We start from the raw sequence: 9869 nt of genomic DNA on the forward strand, positions 1-9869 counted from the left end.
CTGTTGACTGACTCACTACCTCTGCTGGAAGTCTATTCCAAGCATCAACTACTCTTTTTGTAAAAAATGAATTTCTAATATTAGTTATGAACTATCCTCCTGCAAGTTGGAGGACATGTCCCCGCGTTCTGGATCTAAGCGTCATATTAAAAATACTACCCTGCTGAACATTATTCACCCCCTTGATGTATTTAAAGGTTTTAATCATGTCTCCCCTTTCCTTTCTTTCCTTCAGACTGTAAATATTAAAATGATACTAAACCCACAACAGTAAAATCAGTCTGTATATGCAGTAAAGCATGCTTGTTATATTCACTGTGGAACCTAAGGGGTTAATCCTCTGCATTGTGTAAAAAGGCTGTTTGATCCTGATTGCTCTGTTCCTCCCCTTGTTTAAGTGACCACCTCTTATCTCCAGATAAGACAGACTGAACTGTAGGCATTTTGCACATGCTCAGTTTGGTGTGTATTGCTAGAGAGGTTTTTTTTTTTCTTGAGCAAGTGCATGTGATCAGCACAGGGCCAATCAGCACTGTCCATACAGAGATCAGGGGTTTTGCATCCTACTACAGCAGAAAGAAAACTCCTCCTAGAAGCTTTAGCTAGTGCTTGGCTGAACACTGATAGAAGTCACAAGACTGCTATATACTGCTGGTGAGAAAATGTATTTAACAGTTTATATTTACTAAAATAATTGCATTTTCATGTTCTGTGTACTGTGGGAGACCAGATATAGTGAATGCAGGTTCCAGGGAGACCAGATATAGTGAATGCAGGGTCCGGGGAGACCAGATATAGTGAATGCAGGGTCCTGGGAGATCAGATATAGTGAATGTAGGGTCCGGGGAGACCAGATATAATGAATGCAGGGTCCTGGGAGACCAGATATAGTGAATGCAGGGTCTGGGGAGACCAGATATAGTGAATGCAGGGTCCGGGGAGACCAGATATAGTGAATGCAGGGTCCGGGGAGACCAGATATAGTGAATGCAGGGTCCGGGGAGACCAGATATAGTGAATGCAGGGTCCGGGGAGACCAGATATAGTGAATGTAGGGTCCTGGGAGACCAGATATAGTGAATGCAGGGTCTGGGGAGAGCAGATATAGTGAATGCAGGGTCCTGGGAGACCAGATATAGTGAATGCAGGGTCCGGGGAGACCAGATATAGTGAATGCAGGGTCTGGGGAGACCAGATATAGTGAATGCAGGGTCTGGGGAGACCAGATATAGTGAATGCAGGGTCCTGGGAGACCACATATAATGAATGCAGGGTCCGGGGGGGGCTTTAATGGTAATTTGTGAGAAATAAGTAGGCTTCCATTTGCTTACCTTAGATAGTCCTAAGCAGGGGCGGACTGACAACTCATGGGGCCCCCGGGCAATAGGGGATCATGGGGCCCCTGTGTCCTTGCCCAAACTCAAAAAAGCCTATGAAAAAGGTACCAGGGGCATCTCATGGGGCCCCCTACTGACCCCGGGCCCTCAGGCAGTGCCCGAGTTTCCAAATGATCAGTCCGCCCCTGCTCGTAAGATATACACAACTTTATCGGACAGCAAACCAAGGTGGCTGTCACTACTTTTCTGTCCTCTGCCTGTTACTGGCATGTGAAGGGCCAGCAGCACAGTAATGAGTCACCCCTCTGCTTGCTTTGCTGTTCCAATATTCACATCAGCACATACCTACTTGGTTGGCTGCTAGTGCTGCCCTTGCTTCCTCCATTCTTTGTGCTGCTGTACAGGGGATAACAAGGGGACGATACTAAGTATAATTCAGATACTAACACTGGTTGTATTACTAAAAAAACACATTAAATAAATAGATATATACAGTAAAAGCCTTTGTTTCTAAATCTTTGTAGCAGCATCACTATATATATATATATATATATATATAATTTTTATTTATTAAAATTTTAGCTACAAAGTCTACTTTTTTACCACTTGACGTTTCTCACTTCTTGTAGCAGCATCACTATATATATATATATATATATATATATATATATATATATATATATATATTTTTTTTTTTTATTATTTATTATTTATTTCTTTATTTACATTTTAGCTACAAAGCCTACTTTTTTACCTCTTGAGTTTTCTCACTTCTTGTAGCAGCATCACTATATATATATATATTTTTTTTTTCTTATTTATTTATTTATTATTTATTTCTTTATTTAAATTTTAGCTACAAAGCCTACTTTTTTACCACTTGTCGTTTCTCACTTCTTGTAGCAGCATCACTATATATATATATATATTTTTTTTATTATTTATTATTTATTTCTTTATTTACATTTTAGCTACAAAGCCTACTTTTTTACCTCTTGAGGTTTCTCACTTCTTGTAGCAGCATCACTATATATATTTTTTTTTTTTCTTATTTATTTATTTATTATTTATTTCTTTATTTAAATTTTAGCTACAAAGCCTACTTTTTTACCTCTTGAAGTTTCTTACTTCTTAGGCTGCATTCACACATTTTTTTAGTGATCTTTGCAAACTGCAAGCACTACAGTTCATTTAACATGGTTTCCTATGGAACATGTACACATCTATGCTTTTTTTGAGCTGCTGCATTTTTGGAAAGGGTCAGGGACTTTTTTAAAAGCAAAAAGCAGCTTTATTGCTACAATAAAGTTCACTGGAGAAGCTGCTGAAATGCATGGCAGTTCGTTTTTTGCTGCATTTTGCATTTTTATTCTGCCCAGCAACAAAAAATATCCACTTTAACAAAAAAAAAGGGTTGAACAAAATGTGGCAAAAATATCAAAAACGCATGTAGAAAAACGCAAAAGGAACTGCGAAAGCTCTTCAAAAAAGGACAAAAAGCAAACTAGGTGTAGCGGAGCCTAACACAGCCTGGCAGAGCTTCACTGGACTAAATCTTAAAGCCCAACTTCAAGAAACCTGAAAATGACCCCTAGCAGTGGGGCTGCACCTGCAATGCAAGGTTAATTTCTCATTAAGGTCTAGGAGGTATGTAAAAGTAGTTTTACTTACCCACTCCTCAGTGCTGCTAGACCAGTTCCTTCTCCTCAATGTTCAATCGGTCTAAGGTCCTAACATCATCAAGACTGATGTAGGGTCCTCAGCCCTGCACGGGACTTGAGGATGGTGAGGGACAGTAAACCGCCAGAGCAGCATCGTCTTCCAGGGGAGCGGAGGATCGGGCAAGTAAAAAAACTAAATGAACATGTAACTAGGAAAATTTTCAGATTTCCCCAAGTTGGGCTTTAAATACTTGGGCTGGAGTAACAGTTCACAGATATGTATCTGAAGTGTGTTGTTCTCAGCATGCTTTGGAGTTGCTCTTTAAATCTGCCAGCTGTCTTCACATTATAGATGGGCCCATTAGAGTGAGACCAATATATTGTTTCAACTGTTTTCCTTTGATGGCCGGAATAACCCAAGGTTAATATAGTATGTTTGTGTTATGCTTGGAACCTTTACATTTAACGCTGGCTACACAGGTTATTATATCATGTCTCCATCTGAGGCTTGCCTGGACAGAAAAGTACATAAATATATCACTGAGCGATGTAGCGTTAACTCTGCAAGCAAAGTGACTATTTAAAAGAACCAGTGATCGGGAAAATGAGTTAAGAGGACATAATGGATGGGAGAGTATTTCACATACACAATGTACACTGTGCTGATGAATCAGCTCCATTACAGTCTTGCTAGCCTTGAAACAAAGTTTGTAAAAGAAATGCATATTTTTCTGCTCTTGAACTCTCCCCTTACTTATCAGATTGTCTTTATTAAATCACTTTTATCTGATAGGACTGAAAGTGAAGAACAGTCTTAAGGAAGGTTCTTCTGCCTGCAGCAAACCAACCTTGCGGCACTTTGTAATACAAGTAAAAAGAGTTTAAAAGAAATCTTTATGTTAAAATGGCTCAATAAAGAAAAGACTGACTGCATGTCAAAAGCCTGACTGCTATTACTGAAGCGTGGGGTGAATGACATAAAAATGGGCATCTCCATAAACGTCTGACAGCCGCAACGCTTATTTGACTCTTTCCGGGATGTTAAAGGATTAGTGTACTTTTAAACAAAATACAGATCTCTGGAATCCTTGGTTAAAATGAAATCATCCCCCACCTCCACAGAACCATACATATCATACAACAAACCAGTCCTCTTCAGCCCTTCATCCCCTGGTAACAGAAATGTTCTTAGCACTAGTCATTCCTGTGCTCTCTCTTCTCATAGACTTGTATAAGTCCATCAGCATAAACATTTGATGAGCCTATAAAAATCTATGGGGAGCAAGAGTGCAGTAGAGGACCATCACTGACCAGAGGTTATGGAACTATGGATGAAATCTTCAATACCTTGTGAAGACCCTGGTGATGGAGCTAATGGAAGAAATCAACGTCACCATGCAGTGATATGGGAACCTGAAGAAGAATCTACCCACTCTGCAGTAGAGACAAGAGACAAGAAGATTTGGGACCAGGCATGCCAAGTGACTGCATTTTTAGGTCAGTTTTTAGGGCATTTATCGTTAAAGCTATAAAGGAGTGTTGTTTGTATGGAGGAAGAGGGTCTCTCCTGACCTTACTTAAAAGATAGGAAAGTCCATCTTTTTGACCTTTTACACCAATATATAGGGTATAACATAACACATGGTCACAGTCTGTAGCCCCCCAAACCAGCCTGCCTCAGAATCCAGGATTTTTACTCCCCACAGGCTCTGGTCATTATTTGAATTTGCAATATGTGAATAAAAAAAACTACAAGTCCCATCATCCTCCAGCAGCAGAGGAACTTGTAATTCTCAATAGAGCACACATGCAGTGACATCACCCTACTTGTAGCTCATTGATACTTCCTCCAGACCTGCAAATGATGGTCTGTACCTCGTTACAAACATGCAGGAGGAGAAATAGCCTGTGAAGCCAGAGCATTGTACCTGTGATCCAATGTACAAAAATTCTAAATGTACATTTTTTTTTATTATTCATTTATTGTATTCTTGGTAAAGGATAAAGGTGGAATTAGGCTTTAAGCCTTAAGAAGAAGACAAATACAGTAGTTTAGTAAGTTAGTCACATCTTTCATCGCTACATGGATCTTGCACTTTAGATTGGTGGCTTTTCTTTCTTGCCTGGATTTCAGCTTTAGCTTGCGTGAAGCCGTTTTGTGACTCATACAGACTCACTGATATCAAAGTGTTCAGATCAAAGGCACGCCAGAGCATGCGTGGTGTTAAAGATGAACTGCAGGAAAACAACACTGCACAGTGAGATTTTCTTTCTTTTTCTCTTTTGATTATATATACAGCATATATATGTTCGATTTTATCTACCAAAGTATTTGTAATTCTGTCCAGTGAGTCTCGTGATTCATGCACCACACTGCCAGAGAGTATAGCCCAGCAGCGGACACTACCATGTCCTAAGTAGAAGGGGATGCTGAAAATAATACTATCTGTGTTTGTAATGTTTTCATTCTCTATTTTCAGCAATGGTAAGCAATATCTGAACTTACGCGTTTCACTTTTATCTTCATCAGCTTTCAACTACACATTATTTCCCAGTTTTCAGTGCCCAAAGGATCAAAACTGGCATGGAAATCAAGTGGAAATGACATTCAAGTCAATTTTCACCACATTTTGGATAATTTAGTTGTTCTGAATTGGAAAACAAATTAAGCTGTAGATGGCAGATTGCTGTGATTGAAAGCTGATGGAAAGATCAATACTGTATCCATGACTAGCAGTGGAAAGTTATAGTATTTCTCTGCTGCCCCTGAGGAGCTCTACAGGATCCCAGCAGCAGAGCAGGTCTACTGTTTCCTTGAAGATGGAGCAAGGTGCAAAAAGCAGGTGCTCCTTGACCTTAACCCTTAAGGAGTTGGTCTAATGAAAAAAAAATGTGTACCCAGCTTTAGGCTTGAGAAACACTTTCACCTTGCCCATTTAGGACAAAGTGATAGCGTCTATGCATAAGCTCCAAACCAATAACCCACTCACCTTGCCAGAGCTCCTCAAGCTTCCTCTGCCTCATGTCTAGTGATTCTGGGAATGGGGGATCATATTATCTTCTCCAATGTAACAATGCTCAGTTTCAGCAACGAGTCACTAGGCCCAAGCATTGTCACATGACTGAGCAGCTAACATCAGCAGTTCCCATAGGCAAGGAAACAGCATCTCCTTAAAGAGTCTTACATGACAATGTTGAGGTGATGTCCAGCATGCTATCCCCTTTCCCCAGGGGTTTCACCCTTACTGTTCCACCTTGAGATCATGTTTTTCTCTAGCCTTTTACCCCTTCCCCTCCCTTCTTGACCTGCCTTCCCCTCTATTTCTAAATCCTGCCTTCCCTCATTTTCCTTGACTATAAAATATATATTCTCCTCTCCCCTCTTGAATGCCCCCACCATCACCACCACCACCAATGTACCTGTATGCCCAAGTTTAACTCTAAAACCTGTCTATAATTTTCTTACCTGTAGAAACATAAACTGCTCTATGCTCACATCCTAAAATGAAATGTCTTTGGAAAATAGACATAACTTTCTCTCTTTTTTTTTCTTTTCTGTTTTTCTATCTTTATCAGTGCTACTCTACATTACACGGTGTCACCACCCAAACATTGGTTTTCAACTGTCAATAGACTGCCAGAAAAGAGGTGACAACAACATGATTATATATATCTTATAGAGATGGAATATCAACCATGAGTTTTACAAGCATATGGTACTGTAAGCAAAAATTCAATAAATATGAGACTGAACTTAAAGACTTACTTGAGCACTATACTGTGTGGCCAATCTGTGAGGACAGTCATAAGAGTTGCTGAGTACAGCTGTCTGGTAGTGGTTACAAAATGTTTGGAGAAGCTTTAATTGGATTTGAACATTCAAAGGTTGCTTTTAAGAGGACTAATTTTTTAAAAACTATCTCTTACCCTAGGCAAAATAGTATGTTTTTGAATATTGTATGTTATAATTTATAAAAATGTATTACATTGAAGGAAGATGTCCCCTTTTTAATGACTACAGCAATTAATATATTTTTAAAGAGTGTAAATTACAATCCATTATGCATTGGCAAGATCAACACATTTGTACACAAGTTTAGGACATGTTAATGATCTTGTAGACGCCAAGAGAAGTTACTATTTTGTTAAATGTTGTACTAAATACTTCGATTTAATGAAAATTTCATAAACATTAACTGAGCACTTAAAGGGATTTCCAGTTTAAAGGAAATTGGTTATCAGGTTATAACTCCCATGTGTAGTCGCCCAGAATGGCCTTTTCCACCCACTCCCCTCTTAAAAGAAAATTAGAGTGGTTCTGCAAACCTTTTTAGCTATTATTTTAATCCTGGTGTGGGTTTTACATTTTTACATGCTTATTATTTTGTATTTTCATGGCTGTACTACATATACTGATTAGAAGTTTTCTGCTCCAAAGTCTTCTCTGTAACAGGCAATATGATTGTCATCGTAGCAGCAGAACTGCTGAGATGACAGAATAAGCCCCATAGCATACTGATTTCAGCCAGTGGCACTGATGTATTCAATAGTAGAACATGTGCCATTCACAAAGTGAATTTTCCTTAACTTAGTGAATTATTTAAGGTACTTATATAGCGCCGTCAATTTACTCAGCACTTTACATATATATATTGTACATTCACATCATTCCCTGCCCTCGAGGAATGTACAATCTCTACATACAAGTCTTCAACTTACATACATACACATACTAGGGCCAATTTAGACAGGATCCAATTAACCTCCCAGCATGTCTTTGGAGTGTGGGAGGAAACCCACGCAGGCACAGGGAAAACATGCAAACTCCAGGCAGGTGGTGCCATGGTTTGGATTTGAACCAACAACCCTAGTGCTGCCAAGTGGTAGTGCTAACCATTTAGCCACTGTGCTGAATTCAGTGCAACAAACTGAAAGTTTGCAAAGAATACCCAATCATGTGCTAAAAAATAAAATAAATGGAAAATTGTATCAAACTGTAATTTTCCTCTCCTGGCGCCAATCCATGGCAGGGTCCTACCACATGTTCCGCATGTATGCTGCTATGTTGGCTCCAGGAGAACAGAAAATTGAATCAAATACTTACTGTAATTTTCTTTTCCTGCTGCCTATCCATGGTGGCATACATGTGGTAGCAGGCTGCCATGTTGGGACCAGGAAAACAGGGTTTTTGCTCACAGACTTTCGAAGAATGTAGTCAACACAACATCACCTCTTTCATTATGCTAAGTGCAAATTCACTTTGCAAAGAGAACATTCCATTAGCTATGTGATTGAACTTGCCAACTTCAACTTCACCCAGTCATGTGTGAGCAAGCATCCTATTGTCCCTGCACATAATTGGCTACTCTTTACAAAGTCAAGTTTTACTTAATTTCATCTAATTCAGTAAGATAAGTGAAATTATACTCTAAAAGTAAACATGTCTATTCCTCTAGTAATCAACCCCACCATGTGTAGAATTACTGGCACAAATGCTGATGGCTAGTAATATTCTAAGTCCAGCAATTAACTTCCCTACAATCCATAGATTTGCACAGCAACGCCCTATTCTGTGTCCATTCAAGTTTTTTTTAATCTTAACTGAAGCCCAAATGAAGGGGGAGTGGTTTTTGGTCCCTAATAGGCATTAGATATTTTTTTAGTATAAAACCAAAAAAATAATTTTATCATTTGGTCTGGTGCAACTTTGGTGCATGTGTGTTCTAATGAGCAAATATGGATGCCTGCGTATACGCTTACATTTTCCATAAGGAAGATTTTTCAGAAGTGTCATAATCCATTGTGTTTCCTAATAGGAGGATACTCATTATAGCAGTGATCTATCAAGGCTGTGCATGGTCTGGGGGAGATCTCCCTAATGGGGTCACAAATGACGATAACCACATCACCTTGCACTATATATATATATATATATATATATAAAAGGAACACTTTGGAAATACATCAGATCTCAATGGGGAAAAATATCATGCTGAATATCTATATTGATATGGACTGGATAATTTGTTAGGGACTTAAGGACGTAAGGATGCCCTATCGTTTAATGGAAAATAAAATTATCAACCTGCAGAGGACTGAATTCAAAGACACCCCGAAAACCAAAGTGAAAAAATGATGCAGCAGGCTAGTTCATTTTGCTGAAATTTCATTGCAACAACTCAGAATGGTACTCAGTAGTTTGTATGACCCCCACGTGTTTGTATGCATGCCTGACAATGTCAGGGCATGCTCCTAATGAGACAACGGATGGTGTTCTGGGGTATTTCCTCCCAGATCTGGACCAGGGCATCACTGAGCTCCTGGACAGTCTGAGGTGCAACCTGGCAGCGTTGGATGGACTGAAACATGATATCCCAGAGGTGTTCTATTGGATTTACATCAGGTGAGCGTGGGGGCCATTCAATGGTATCAATTCCTTCATCCTCCAGGAACTGCCTGCATACTCTCACCACATGAAAAAGGACATTGTCGTGCACCAGGAGGAACCCAGGACCCACTGCACCAGCCCATAGGGTCTGACAATGGGTCCAAGGATTTCATCTCGATACCTAATGGCAGTCAGGGAGCCATTGTCTAGCCTGTAGAGGTCTGTGCAGCCCTCCATGGATATGCCTCCCCAGACCATCACTGACCACCACAAAAATGGTCATGCTGAACGATGTTACAGGCAGCAAGGATTCTCTATGGTTTCTCCAGACCCTTTCATGTCTGTCACATGTGCTCAGGGTGAACCTGATCTCATATGTGAAAAGCACAGGGCACCATTGGCGGACCTGCCAATTCTGGTGTTCAATGGCAAATGCTGATCGAGCTCTATGGTGCCGGGCAGTGAGCACAGGGCCCACTAGAG

The sequence above is a fragment of the Staurois parvus genome, unplaced genomic scaffold, assembly GCF_062004578.1.
Source record: "Staurois parvus isolate SC_StPar_1 unplaced genomic scaffold, SC_StPar_1.0 ptg001014l, whole genome shotgun sequence".
Lineage (NCBI taxonomy): Eukaryota > Metazoa > Chordata > Amphibia > Anura > Ranidae > Staurois > Staurois parvus.